Here is a 15,957-nt window from a genome sequence, read left to right as displayed (position 1 = left end):
GGGCGTGGCTAGAGTGTATATTAGAGCGGTCCAAAGGCTGCATCCCTGGTTTTCATAGAATGAAGCGGAAAAAAACGCTCGTGGCGCGAGCACGGCCGGCTACGCAATACTCGTTCCCTCATCTAGAGAGAACCGAGGTTACGTTAGGTAACCGATTCGTTCTCTTACGAGAGGTTCTCTCGTATTGCGTAAGCTAGCTTACGCTAGGGGAACCCATTGTCAACGCCGTGCGCGCCAAGCATCCACAGCATGCGCCCAGGGGGAGAAAAAAAAACCCCGGGGAGCCCTATGAGTGGGGCAGAGGAGATTGGCATCACATTCGCTATCGGATGTTGGCAGAGCCGATAGGGAAATGATCTGCGCTCTGAATGGGGTACCGATCACCTTGGGGACATAGCCGTGTCTAAGCTTTAAAATCACCTTGGACCAAACTCAAGACACGCAGTGCTGAGAGACAGCGCATGAAGGTCTCCCACACGTTTAACTGATGACAAGGCAGTCAGAAAAACGGTTTTGAGTGAAAGGTATTTCACATCCACGGATTGAAGCGGTTCGAAAGGAGGGGCTTTCATAGCTTCGAGAACTATAGAAAGATCCCAGATAGGAACCGATGGGGGGCGCGGGGGGTTCATCCTTCTAGCTCCCCTGAGGAAGCGGAAGACCAGCTCGTTTTTTCCCAGTGACTGGCCGTGCAGGGGTTCAGCGAACGCCACGACGGCCGCCACGTATACTTTGAGCGTGGATGGGGACCTGCCCTTATCCAATAGCTCTTGTAAAAACACGAGCAGCGGCGAAACCCCACATGTCCGTGGGTCCAGATCTCTGTCGGTGCACCATTTTAAAAACACAGACCATTTGGACGCGTAGAGTCTTCTCATGGAGGGAGCTCTAGCATGTATGATAGTGTTCATAACGCCCTCTGGCAAAGCGACGGGTAGTCGTTGATCACCCACGCGTGCAGCGCCCAGCGCTCTGGGTGGGGATGCCAGATCGTGCCGCGAGCTTGAGAGAGGAGATCTGATCTCACTGGAATGGGCCACGGGGCTGTCAGTGACAGCTGCGTAAGCTCCGGAAACCATGTCTGATTGTCCCAGCGCGGGGCTATGAGGAGCACCGAGCAGCGCGTTTCCCTGATCCTCTGTATTACCTGTGGTAATAGCGAGATGGGAGGGAAGGAGTAAAGCAGGCGGTTGGGCCAGTCCTGGGCCAGCGCATCCTCGCTTTTCGAGAAAAACACTGGGCAGTGAGAGTTCTCCTCTGACGCAAAGAGCTCTATCTCTGCTCTGCCGAATAGGCGCCACAGCATCTGGACTGTTAGAGCGTGCAGAGACCATTCCCCTGGGGGAATATTGTCTCTGGACAGTCTGTTTGGGCCGTCGTTCAGGTGGCCTGGCACATGCGTCGCTCTCAGCCAGCGCAGATGGCACTGGGACCAACTCAGTATGTGTTCTGTCAGGTGGAAGAGGTTCCTGGACCTGACGCCGCCTTGACGGTTTAGATAGGATACCACAGATCTGTTGTCCGAACGGACCAGGACGTGGTGACCCTGAATGACCGGGAGGAAGCGCACGAGCGCGTACTCGACCGCTATCATTTCCAGACAATTTATGTGAAGGAGCTTTTCCTGTACTGACCATAGGCCAAACACCGGTGAGCCTTCGCAGACCGTGCCCCAACCCGTGTTGGACGCGTCTGTCGAGATGACTTTTCGGCGGGATACAGCTCCCATCATCACTCCCCGCTGGTACCATTCGGCCACTGTCCAGGGCTGTAGAGCTGAAATACAGGTCTGAGTCACTCTGATCAGCTGGCGGCCTGTGGCCCAAGCCCGGCAAAACGCGCGGGTGTTTAGCCAATGTTGAAGCGGGCGCATGCGCAGTAAACCCAGCTGGAGTACTGCTGAGGCTGAGGCCATGTAACCTAGCATCTTCTGAAATAGTTTCAGAGGCGTGAGGTTGTTCATCTGAAAAGATGCGGCTAGTCGCTGAACACGGCGCGCGCGCTGTGTTGATAAGCGAGCCGACATAGCCACGGAGTCTAGCTCTATTCCAAGGAAGGAAATCGCTCGACTGGGCTGAAGTGAGCTCTTGGTCCAATTGATTGTGAGACCCAGGCTGTTCAGATGACTGAGGAGAACTGTCCTGTGAGACAGTAGCTCCGTCTGTGATTGTGGCAAAATCAGCCAATCGTCCAAATAGTTTAGTATTCGCAAGCCCTGGCTCCGCAGGGGTGCGAGCGCCGCGTCCATGCACTTCGTAAAAACACGGGGTGCTAGGGACAGGCCGAATGGAAGGACGGTGTATTGATAAACCTGACCGTCGAAGGCGAATCTCAAGAATGGCCTGTGACGGGGATTTATCTGAATCTGAAAATAAGCATCTTTTCGAGAGAGAGATAAAAACCAGTCCCCCTGGCGCACGTGCGCGAGGAGTTTCCTGACTGTAAGCATTTTGAAAGGTCTTTTCACAAGCACCCTGATCAAAAATCTGAGATCCAAAATCGGTCTGAGGCCACCGTCTTTCTTGGGAACAAGAAAATAACGGCTGTAAAACCCCGACTCGCTCAGAGAAGGCGGCACTCTCTCTATGGCCCTTTTGCACAGAAGGTTTGCTATTTCTGAACGAAGCATGCAGGCTGCTGCCGTGTTCACAGTCGTTTCGAGCCGCGCTCGGAAGCGTGGAGGGCGGCGATCGAATTGTTGCAAATAACCTTGTTTTATCGTGCTTAACACTCATTTGGGTATCCCTGGGATAGCTTCCCGCGCTTTGAAGCGTAACGCCAGAGGGTGAATGGCCAAATCGCCCTGATTGCCGCACACAGCGAGCTGAAGAGAATGTGTGAGCGCGCTTACTGTGCTTAGGCATGACGGCTCGCAAACAGCAGGAACAGGCTGTTCTGTGAGTGACTTCCCTATTGAGGTGAATGGGGAAAGAGTCACATCTGTTAAAGGAGCTGTATGTAAGAAATGTATTTCAATTAATCATAAAATGGCCCTGAAATGTCACTAGACATTAAGAAATCATGTACATTTCAAATACTTATATCACTGACAACAGTAGTCTGGCCAGGATATTGTCATTTAAAAAGTGCAGTTGCAGCCCTCAACTGATGTTGATGTTGTCATGTTGTGTTTTGGTCTGATGCTCCACCCTCCACCTATCTACCAATCACGAAGTCAGTAGTGTTGCGGCATCCGGGTTGCCAGGTCTGCTCTAGTTACCACAGCTGCAGCTCGTCACGTTCCTGCTGGATCCTGCTGCCGATCTGGCAACCTCGAGTCAGGGAGGAGGGGGAAGGGATACACCACTCTACAGTAATTTGACAGTGATTGCAGTACTAGTTTTGGCCACAATCTTACATACAGCTCCTTTAAGTGATGCGCGAGCATAGTCACGGGCACGGGACTTATATACAGAGAGGTGATGGCTGGCCGTGTGTCAGAGCGGGCAGAGAGGGGGTGCGCGCACGGGCTTGTGGGCGCGTTTATTGACTCTAACACTCGAGCGGGCTGTGCCCGCTTTATGTGAGTGGGCTCTGACAGGGACACGGGTACTGTAATGCTTGTGTGTAGGGGTGAACACTGGGTTGTGGGCACATTTTCTACACATAAGGCATGTTTGCTCTTTAAGAGATTTCTCTGGGTCGCTGTAAAAACGGCGTTTGGGTGCAGGCAAGCGGGTAGCGTCACCGGCTTGTTGGCTGCTGTATACACCACTGCAGTAGCCTGAGAGAAGGGGACTGACAGGGGGCGAAGCTTCGACGGCGGTCCGGCCGCGGCGGGACTGAGCCGACGTTTTCTCAGCGCAGCTAGGAGGACTTCGGTTTCTCAGGTTTCAGCGTGATCCGAGGCCCGCGGGGGGGCGGCGGTCTGTGGCGGCTGTCTGAACGCGATCTAGGGCGGCCGCCCTGTCGACGCTGAGAGGTCTGGCTGTGCTGAGCTGGGCGCTGTGCAGAGTCTCGTGCAGGAGGCCGGTCACGTGGGCGGCCTGCAGAGGAGCTCGCGCCACGAGGCAGGAAAAGGTTCATGGCTTGGGTGGCTTTCTGGACTTCCGAGAAACGGTCAATAATGCCACTCACCGCGGGCCCGAAGAGACCGGAAGGAGAGAGCGGCGCGTTGAGGAACGTGGCGCGTTCAGTTTCCCCCATGTCGGCAAGCGTTAGCCATAAATGTCTCTCGGTTACCGTTAGCGAGGCCATGCACTTTCCCAGGGCTTGGGCTGCAGCTTTCCCGTAGCGTAAGCTAGCTTACGCAATACGAGAGAACCTCTCGTAAGAGAACGTCATTTTAGAGTTTCGTAACGGAGGTTAGCCACTGACAAACTAACCTTGTCAGGAACTTGTTCAAAACCCTGCCGCGCCACGAGCGCCATTTGCATAGTTTTATATTAAATTTACCTTTATTTGTCTCAAATCGTCGTTAATGTACATGGCTTCACCCTGTGCAGTTTTCACTCGGGTTAGCTAAACGAGCTAAATAAATACAATTGTATTATGTGACATAGTTGCCTAGACAACGGATAACGTTGCAACAAAATAACAGACTTAACGTGATAGACACTTTTACTTGATTAACGTTCATACATCAGCTATTATTCCATCAACATAAAAAAAAAAAAAATTAATCAAGTAAAAACTCACACATCGTGCAGCTCTCCCAGATAGCATTTGCTCATTGAAACAATGTTGACTCAGTGTTGATGCGTCAACGCTAATTGCATTGAATTAACGTTACAAAGTAATGTTGCTTTAGTATCACTCTTGCACCCTCAGTTAATGTTGAAATAATGTTGGGAATTCAACCAAAAATCAATGGTAATAGTATTGATTCAACATTACAAAGTGATATTTTATCAACATCACTTTTGCACCCTCAGTTAATGTTGAAACTATGTTGAACAAAAAATCAATGGTAATGCTATTGAATCAACGTTACACTATGATTGATTATACATCACTGCTGTTGAATCAATATTGAAATTAACAAAAATAATCAATGGTAATATTGTTGAATCAACGTTACACTATGATGTTGAATCTACATCACTGCTGTTGAATCAGCTCTGAAATTAACAAAAAATAACCAATGGTAATATTGTTGAATCAACGTTGCACTATGATTGATTCTATATCACTTATGCGGAATCAATATTGAAATTAACAAAAATAACCAATGGTAATATTGTTAAATCAACGTTACACTATGATTGATTTTATATCACTGATGCTGAATCAATATTGAAATTAACAAAAATAATCAATGGTAATATTGTTGAATCAACGTTACTATGATGTTGAATCTAAATCACTGCTGTTGAATTAACAAAAAATAATCTTTGGTAATATGGTTTGATCAATGTTACAATGTGATGTTGATTCTAAATACATTTTGTTGAAAGACTGAAAAGGAATGTCAAACAATGTTGCCATCTGATGTACCAATTAATGTTGAAATAACTTTAATATTTCAATCACACTTCAATGGTGCGTCAACAAATTCCTGACCATTTCAAAATTTGTCGAAAACCTTTTCAAATATAAATGACACCTTTCCAGCAGTTGAGTCAATTTATTTTATTCGATCAATCAATGACAACAAATATATTAAAATATATATATGTTTTTTAAAGAAAGGGGGAGAAATAGGACAAAAGCATTTCAACCTTTAAAAATAAAATAGGCTTCAGAAGTCTGATGCCATCATAACTACAGGTCCAGCGGTTCAGGTTTTTAAAAATCTGTCTTGCATCATCAGATTCTGCCTCTTTTCCTTTGAGTTCTCTGGAATCTGAAAAAGAAAGCATGATGTTACTCAAGAACGAATCAATTCAGTTGTCATACAGTCACATTCAATAATGTTAATATACTAAACTATACTAAATGATTCACTTTTTTTTTTAAGTCACTGAAAACAAAATATTCTAACTACGATTATAGTATCGTAAAATTTTGTTTGTTTATTTCTATGAATGCTTTAATATCAAAAGAAAACACTAGCAGGGGTGTCGGATTTTATCTCCAGCCCTAATTAAACACACCTGAGGCAGTTAATCAAGGTCATCAGATCAATGAGCACTTCAGGTGTTGGAGCTAAACTCTTCATGAAGAGGAACAAACACCTCTGAGCTATAGCCATTAAATATCTCAGTTCATTTTCTGTGAAACTACAGCATTCAAATAACACTTTTATCTTGTAGAATAAAAAAGATCTTAGTTTTTTCAATGAAAATTTCTTTAAAGAGATAGTTCAGCCCGAAATGAAAATTCTGTAATCATTTACTCACCTTCAAGTTGCTCCAAACCTGTATGAGTTTCTTTCTTCTTTTGAACACAAAATAAAATATTTTAAAGAATGTCGGTAACCAGAAAGTTGACGGTGGCCATTGATTCCCATAGTAGGAAATAATTACCATGGAAGTCAATGGCTAACATCAACTGTCTGGTTACCGACATTATTCACTCTATCTTCTTTTGTGTGCAGCAGAAGAAAGACATTCATACAGGTTTGGAACAACTTGAGGGTAAATAAATGATGACATAATTTTAATTTCAGGCTGAACTATCTCTTTAAAGCAGCATATTCAGCTTATGTAGACCCCAATCTCTTTAAATATCACAAAATAGCCATGTCAGTCACTTTCTTAATAAACACTAGATGTTTTTTTGTTATTGTGTTTCAGTGGAAACAAGCTAAACTGAATGGAAATCAGTTATTTCTCAAATTTCTTCTTCTTCTTGTTTAATGGCAATTAACTCCTAAGGAGCATTATCGCCACCTACTGTGCTGGATGGCAAATTAACCTTGGGCGATAAGTCTGAATTTTAAAAACTGTCTGCCTGTCTACTACTAACTATATCATCCCACATACATCATCTTTATTTATCATACCTGCAATAGAGGTTTCATTGAGCTTCATTCGGCGCTGCGTGTTCAGCTCCTCCGTCCACACTCAGCCCCCATGGCGGGTTCAACGTTACACACATATTATAATCTAAATCCCAAACCTGAATCATATATAAACGCAATTAATGCTCTATATATCTGTCTGTCTATTAACTTCTCAAATTTAATACAGATTCAGGAATATGAATGATTACCTGATTAAGCAGTGATAAGATACAGGATATCATCAAGTCCCAGGGGCCTCATTTATAACCGTTGCGTACGCACAAAACAGGCCCTGAAAGAGGCGTACGCCACTTCTGACGCATAAGTTGTGATTTATAAAAACAAACTTGACGGAAAAATGTGCGCACCTGCACGCAAACTCTGACCCATGCGTACAAACGTTTTGGAGACGGAGCAGTTTGGCGACACCGATGGTGAGCTGGAGTTAAATGTCTTTTTGGTCACTTTTAGACAGAAAATCTAAAGAAAATTATACATAGGCTATACAGAAAGATAATACAAATATAATTTCACTCACCAAGCATATCACTTGAGGCAAATATTCATCCCTTCTTAAATGTCCGCGCCAGCGAGCGCGTTGTGCCATTTAGTGAAACTAACGCCTATCTAACGACAGAGTTCTAATCATAAAAACAGTGCATGTTTACAATAACAGTTTAAATAAATAAAAGAATGATTTAAACTGTTTTACTTCTGATATAAACATTTAGATTAAATATGCCATTGTCATTGATGGAGTTAAACACTAAACATGAAATCATTACTGAGAAGTTACAACATTTTTTATATTTAATAAATATAAATATTTCTTGTGGATGCAATGCTTTTGAACACTTTTCCTCTGGCATGCTGTGTTTTAATGTTTTAACTAAAGAGATAATTGCTTATAGCAGATTGTCTGAGAAAATAGTTTCGTGCAAATAATGCACAACAGTCTGTTTCCATTAAAAATATAAATCAATAAAAAATACTATTTGTATTTGAGAGAAAGGACCACAGGTGCTTAGGAGGCTATAGTTCTCGCCCTGGAGCGTCGGTCAGAACGCAGGACAGGAGGCAGGAATCAGATTGAACATTTTACTCAACTTTCTTTGGCAGCACAGACATACATTAGACAGTGATTACAGGTGCAGATTTAACTGTAGTTGCCTCTCAGGTTATGTTAATGTAAATGGTAGGTTGACATTATGTACTTGAGTATATGTGTGTAGCTGAAAATAAACAAAACAGTAATAAATGTTACATATACTGTATAAACTAACATTATTGATGAAGTCTATCAGCATTATATCTAGCACAATACACCAGCTAAACCAGGTGACTAATAACTCGTGAGTCACCATTCCTTAACGTAATCTGTACAGAACAAATAATGTAAATGTAATGATATAGCCTATCTATTTGAATAATACAAACACAACACTTAAATCAGTTACTAACAACATGCATAAGCATTCTACAATGACGTTCATTATTTGCTAACTACACAGCATGACTCGTCATTTCTCTCGAGTGGATTTACGACCCAAATACTCGAGTATTTCTAGATATTCACATATATAATCGATCCTAAACAAGTAAAGGATAAATAAAACTCACTTTTCTCATAAGGACGTACACAGTTATTAATGTTCAACACAAACACTGCACCGCGACTTCTTGAACAGTCTTGCTGTGGAGAATCCAGCTGTTGCATCACGCGCATTTCTCACGCGCATTTCTCGTGCGCAATCACTTCCAGCGCATCCGCTAATGGCCACTAGATGGCGCCTTTGCGCTACCTTTGTAACAGCCGCCCCCACATTTGCTATGTAAATGTGCTCCAATTGAATGTTAATCCTCCGTAGGTAATTCAGGCAGCTGAATTAGCTTTACCACAGGTCTGGTAAAGCTCTTGTCATTGACTTTTACCTCAGCTGCTCTCACATGTCCATCAGCGCTTGGAAACACCTTTACCACTTTGCCTACTAACCATAAAGCCCTTGGTAATTGGGAGTCAACCATCATTACAACAGACCCCTCAGTAAGGTCCTCAGTAGTCCTTTGCCATTTTTGCCTCAACTGAAGACCTGGTAAGTAGTAGCTTATGAACTTGGCCCAGAAATGATCCACCAGTATCTGACTTTGTCTCCACCGTCTACGACTTAGGCGTTCAGAATCTTGGTAGACAACTTGCGGCAATGAACTACTTGGCCGCCCCATCAGAAGATGATTTGGTGTTATTGGGTCAACATCTGCAATGTTAGCTGACACATACCCCAACGGTTTGGAATTCAAAATAGCCTCCACTTCAATTAAAACTGTTCTGAGTACTTCCTCAGGAACGCTTTGTGCTCCAATTGTGGTGCTAAGTGCTGCTTTTACAGAGCGAATCTCTCGCTCCCACACTCCTCCAAAGTGTGGAGCTGCTGGAGGATTAAAATGGAAGTTGATTTGATGTTTCGCTAGCAACCCTTGCAGGTTAGTACTCATGGCAGCGAAAGCCTCTCTCAACTCTCTCTCTCCCCCTCTGAAATTTGTCCCCTGATCGGAGTGAAGTTCAGCAGGGGTACCACGACGTGCGGTGAACCTCCGTACTGCCATCAGGAAGGCATCTGTGTCGATAGAGGTAAGTACATCAAGATGCACTGCTCGAGTGGTAAGACATTTGAATATGATGCCCCATCTCTTTTCTGTACGCCTGCCAATCTTCACATGGAATGGCCCAAAGCAGTCCATCCCAGTGGAATAGAATGCTGGCTTGAACAAACGAAGTCGAGCAGGAGGCAAGTCAGCCATCTTCGGTGGAACAGGTTTGGATCTCAACTTCCGACACTCCAGACAAACATATTGATGCTTCCGAACAGCCTCACGCCCTCTCAATATCCAGTACGAACGTCGGAGTTCAGCGAAGACTCGCTCTGGTCCAGGATGGCATAATCTCTGGTCAAAATCCTGGATTAACAGTTTGGTGATGCAGTGGCTTGGATCCAGCACAATAGGGTGTTTGAAGTTGGGATCCAAATCCTCTGCTCTTCGGAGGCGTCCACCAACTCGAATGACCTCATTTGTTGCATCAAACTCAGGAGCCAGAACAAGAAGGCGGCTACTGGAAGGAACTGATTTATTGGCTTTGAGAAGGTTATATTCCTCTAGGAAACTTTCCAGCTGGGACTGTTTAAGGAGGAGGGAGACTGCCTGCTGATAAGTTCCTGCACTAGATGGAGTAGCTTGCCCTGCTTCCTCAGGCTGAAGGGTGCTTGCTGTGGCCTCCACCAGTTCACTCCAAGTAGCATATCTGCTGGAATCAGGGACAGACCTATCAGAACTTGAGATGTAATGGCAGAACAAGGAACGTCGTAGCTCGGTAGGATCTTCTTCACCGGACCCTGCTGGAGCTTCTGGCCACTCATCAGGTGGTCGTAAAAGAAAAGATGGACCTTGACACCACCTATTTGGTTGTGCTAGTTCCACCAATGATTTACCCCTGGTCAGATCATCTGCCGGGTTAAGTGTTGATCTCACGTACCTCCATGACCGCTGATCTGTGAGCTCTTGGATTTCAGCAACCCTGTTCCCACAAAGACCTTGAATCGACACGAGTTTGACTGGAGCCATGTCAGCACAGTGGTCGAGTCAGACCACAAGATGGTATTTCTGATTGGTAAGGTGAGCTCACTGATTATCAACTTTGCAAGTTGGGCTCCAGTGACCGCTGCACAAAGCTCCAGTCTTGGCATGGACTGTTGTCTTTTTGGCGCAACTCGAGATCTGGCCAGCAGGAATGCCAAGTGAACACCACCTTCAGCATCTTCTGAGCGTAGGTAGGCCACTGATCCATATGCTCTCTCAGATGCATCACAGAACACATGGACATCTCGTATCACGTCTGGCTAATCCATAGTGGTTGGAACATAGCAGCGAGGTAAGGTGATGCGAGATAATTCAGGCAGTTCTGCTACCCATGTATTCCAGGCTTGGAGCAGCTCCTCAGGTAGTAATGGGTCATCCCATTCTCGTTGTTTATCCCAGAGTCGCTGTACAATCACCTTAGCCCGAGTTGTATATGGTAGTATTAGCCCCAACGGGTCATACTGTCTGGCCAATGTACGGTACACAGTGCGCATTGTGGTTGGGCCGTAATCGTCCAGTCGATGTTTATAACCGATGGTATCTGTAGGGCAATGCCATCTTAGACCTAGGGTAGACTCTTGAACATCAGAGGAATTTTGGGTGAGCCACAATTCAGCGTTATCTGAGCGAGCTTCTTGAGGAAGATGGCTAAGAATGTCAGGGGCGTTGCTGGCCCACTGGCGGATCTCGAAGCCCCCTGATGCCAACAGGACACGTAATTTGTCAAGTAAATCTTTGGCATCAGCTTTTGATGATAGACTCTGTAAACAGTTGTCTACATAGAAACACCTGTCTACTGAATTCCTGACATCTTCTCCCTCGGTGCTGTGATCGTGCACGTGTTTTTGGAGGGCAAATGTGGCACAACAAGGAGAACATGTGGTACCAAACGGCAGAACCTGCCACTGATAGACCACAGGAAGCGCATCACGGCAGAGATTTCGCCACACAAACCGAAGAAGGGGCTTGTCCTCAGGCAGAAGGCAGACCTGGTGAAACATTGCCTTTATGTCCCCGCTTATTGCGACGGCATGCTCTCGAAAGCGAAGCAAGACCCCCAGGAGTGATGGGCCAAGGGTAGGCCCAGGAAGGAGAGATTCGTTGAGGTTGCATCCCTGGAATTGGTAAGAACAATTGAATACTAGACGATTCTTCCCATTATGTTGTACCAGATGATGAGGAATGAACCATGATTCCTCACTTCGTGCAGCCTCTTCCTCAGTCAGTTTACGTACTGAGCCTGCCAGTTCAAGCTTGCTCATTTCTGTGATGTATGCTGAGGCTTTGTCCTCATCTTTAGCAAGTCGCTTCTCTGTACCTCGGAGGCTTGGCATGACAGCATCTTTGGTTGCATGGAAAGAGAAAGTATTCATCTTCCGTAGCAGAGGGGTTGCATAGTGCTGAATCTTGTTATGCTCAACACGGATCGTCTTACTTTCCAGAAGTGACAGTGCCTCTTGATCCTCTCGGGATTGAGTTACCTGTCTCTCTGATTTGAATGGTAGCGTGTCCACCTGCCACAACTTCTCCACATTTCTCAGAAGTTCAGCTGTTTCAGAGTTTACTGAGGTCAGGTAACAGTGCTGAGATCTAGGATGCTGTGGTAGACCCCTAGCTGGGCCCTGTAATGTCCACCCTAACCTGGTCCGTATAGCGACCGGTCCTCCTGGTGGCCCATAAAGCACTGGTTCGGTTGGAGTGATCAAATGGGGCTGGTCAGCTCCAATGAGAAGAAGAGGGTGAACTTGATCAAAGGACTCAAGTGGCAAACCTCTGAGGTGCTTGTACCTTTTCTGTAAGATGGGTAGTTGGTAGGAATGATCAGCCAGTCCCAGATTCTGAGCAGTGAATGCTCCACTAATGTGGTAATTCCGTTTAGGCTGCGAGGCAGGGGAAACACTAAAAGAGACAGATGCTCCTTGGAGTACTTGGGTTTCTTGCCTTATTGTTCTCAAGGCCAGTTCCTCAGGAATTCCACGCAGGCCAAGCTTATTTGCTGCCTCGCAGAGGAGTATGGTCCTCTCCGAACCATCGTCGAGTACAGCATAAGTCTCCAGAGCTTGTTCACGATACTGCAGACGAACCTTTACCACCTTCAGCAATACCCGGCTGCAGTCTGTAGGTCGATTTAGATAAGCAGTGCCAACTGCGGAGCTCAACATACATACGCCCTCTTTATTTTCCTTAGAATTTACTCCATGCAGTATCTGGAGGTGTTTGTTTTGGCAAATGCAGCAGGGTTTCTTGAGAGTGCAGTCTGTAACAGCATGAGCACGACCACATTTTATGCACCTCTTGTTCTCAATAATCCACTTACGGATCTGCTCAGGAGTGAAAGTCTGGAAAGTAGCGCACTGACTTAAGAAATGTTCAGAGCTTTCACAATATGGACAATATGGTTGCACTTTACCTCTTTTCTTGCCTGAGGTGAACGCTTTAGGTCCTGGTTCTGTGCTCTTCATCTGTGAGGCAGCTTTGGCACCATGGAGGATAGTGGCTGGTCGGGTGAAGCGTGTTGGCTTTGCCCGGCTCTCAGGATTTCGTTTGTTGGGTGGTTCAGTATGACCCTGGCACCATGCTTCGTACTGGAGCCACTTAGAGAATTCAGGTAGTGTATACACTGAATCAGACTGATAATATAGGTGTCTGCGGAAGTCTGCACACAACTCTGGAGGTAGTTTACCCAGCAGTCTGGCGACGTGGGAGCCACATTTTAATTCCACTTCTCCCTCTACGCCAAGGGTTTCCAGCATCCCAACAAGTGCTCTGATCTGCAGGGCGAACCTTTGAAATGCCTCATGATCCCCTCGCTTGATGTCAGGAGCATCCATGACCTGTGCTATTCTTTTAAGTGCTAACTGATGCGGCTGACCAAACCTCTCATTTAAGGCTGTCATTGTGTCAGAGTATGGAGTGGTAGAGTTCAGGTAAGAGTCAGCGATAAGGGAGGCTTCCTCTAATTTAAGATGGTCGACCAATATTTGGTATTTGAAGAGCTCGGTAGCACCTGATGGCAGTAGGTTCTCCAATGACATCTTCAGCCTGGCAAATTCCGCAGGGTCTCGATGAATCAACATGGGAATTCGTGGCTTAGGGCCTAGATAGACTTTCTCCTGTGCTGGAAGCGATGAGGGAAAGATCTCATAAGGTGAGGGTTGTGGCTGCTTGTATGGCATTTCCGGGTGTGTAAGCCATGGTTCAGTCTGTTTCATTGATTGTGGAACATACACGGATTGTTGCTGAGGTGGCGAAGGAACGACCAGCCAGGGTGCAGAATGAGGCGTTAAATATGGAGCATGGGTTGGAGGGCAGGTGAGGGAATGATATGGTGAACTGCCCTGACCCTGTGTATTGTGCGGCATGAGGCTTGACCTGATATCCCCTCTGTGAGGCCTGAATGAGTGATTATGAAATGAGTTTCCACTGACTGGAGCATACCGTCCATAGTAGGGCTGTGCTACTGCTCTCTCGGCGGCTAGTTTCACTGGGTTCGAATAACTAACAGAAGTAGCGTAAGTGACTGGGAATTCACGCTCTTTCCTAGCTATGTAAGGGACATCATCACATACCGGAGGTGGTGGTTCAGGCCATGACTCATCCTCCTGAGGACCTTCTACTGTCGTTATAAGTCTCTGTGGTGTTAGGCGGGTAACTGAATGGGACTCAACCAAGGACACCGGTGATACTTGGGACCGGAGTGGTGAGACTTGCGATGATGCAGAGAAGGAAACTGGTGATGAGAAGTGAGCAGGGTGTGAAAGTGGCTGCCTTGTTACAGGAAAAAAGGCTCGGCCGTCTTCCAGTAATAGGTGAGTATCTGGACTTGGGGTTTCCTCCAAAGTCCCACGGCATTTAGATAATACATGCTGGCGCACTCGATCGCGTAAACTTTGTATGAGCTTAGTGTCTTGGCCAAGCTGAGCTTGAATGTCCTCTAATTCAGTAAAAAAGGCTCCCCACTCATCTCTTGCTACATACCGACTTCCAGATCTGGCCGATGCTGGTCCCGCTGAGTACATCATTCTAGCAGTTTCATCACTCTCTGCATCGTACTCCTTTTCGAGTCTAAATGTAGTCTGTGCTGCAGTATCTTCTGTATAAGAGGAAGTCAGTTCTTTGTGGCCTGTTATATTCACTTGGTAGTCTGAGAAATAGGTTGGCAGTCTGACTTGCCGTTTTGGCCGCACAGATTCTGAAAGGGCTTCACTCATTTCTTTAGAAGTAGCCATCCTTAACCAAGGTAAGCACTGATATCCGGCTCGAAGGACCAATATTTGAGAGAAAGGACCACAGGTGCTTAGGAGGCTATAGTTCTCGCCCTGGAGCGTCGGTCAGAACGCAGGACAGGAGGCAGGAATCAGATTGAACATTTTACTCAACTTTCTTTGGCAGCACAGACATACATTAGACCAGCCTTTCTCAAAGTGGGTGCCGCGGCACACTGGGGTGCCCCCTGACTGTGTCAGGGGTGCCGCCAAAAAATTACGTAGGCTAAAAAATAAAAATAAATAAAAAATCTGACATTTCATATATAAATATATTTACATAAATACATTCTTCTTCTTTTTAAACATATGAACGTATTAATAAAATTGTAAATTAATTTTAGATAAATATATACGAAAATATATACGGAAAAAAAACGGTGTTGCCTACACCGTGTTATCCTCTTTTTAAAATTTGCACCCTGTTGACTTAAACGGGGCAAGTTTTAAACCTGCTTTTAGCCTCTTAACAACCTTAATGTGTCATTACAAGTGCACAGCCATGTGAGTGAACACGGTGAATCTGACTGCAGTAAATGTGAAAGATATGAATAAAAATTATGTTTATTCAGCCAGCTGCTCACATACCCGTATTTTCTTCCTGTGTTCGATCGAAGTCCACAGTAGGTGGTTGTCGAGTGCGCGCGCGCGATCATTGGTAACTAAGCAACAGTGGAGACTCAGACTGTCAGCTGTCAGCCGATGACGGTGCTGTGTGGTGTTCTGAGAATATCAGCTCAAATGCATAGTTCATCCGAATCAGATGTTGAACACACGGAGGAGGTTTGATCGCGCGCGCGAACTCGACAATCAACTACTGTTGACTTCGACCGAAAACAGGATAAAGAGATTATTCCCTGCCTTCGTGAAAGCTCGGATCACAGTTGAGACTGATATATCAGCCCAGGCATCCACGATCCATTGGCAGATAGTGGCGTAAATCGCCCGGCGCTGTCTCCCCGTCTTGGTGCACGTATGTTCACCATCCGTATATAAGGCGCTCCGAGTCCGGATTATAAGGCGCACTGTCGTTTTTTGAGAAAATTAAAGACTTTTAAGTGCGCCTTATAGTGCGGAAAATACGGTATATAAAATTAACCATAAAAATCCATCTCACAAGACCGAAGCAAGACACACACACAACTTGACGCAAGTGACGCAGCGGCAACCCAT

The 15,957-nt window shown here is 45.7% G+C and overlaps 1 protein-coding gene across 1 annotated transcript in view; it reads left to right on the top strand.

Moving 5' to 3' along the window:
- The window catches only part of muc13a (mucin 13a, cell surface associated), a 52,210-nt gene that overhangs the window by 19,364 nt on the left and 16,889 nt on the right, over positions 1 to 15,957 (top strand). The gene's annotated exons all lie outside the window — the stretch shown is intronic.

Source organism: Rhinichthys klamathensis, unplaced genomic scaffold (assembly GCF_029890125.1).
Source record: "Rhinichthys klamathensis goyatoka isolate OS25496 unplaced genomic scaffold, OSU_Roscu_1.1 h1tg000069l_1, whole genome shotgun sequence".
NCBI lineage: Eukaryota > Metazoa > Chordata > Actinopteri > Cypriniformes > Leuciscidae > Rhinichthys > Rhinichthys klamathensis.
This window is presented reverse-complemented; position numbering and strand designations above follow the sequence as displayed.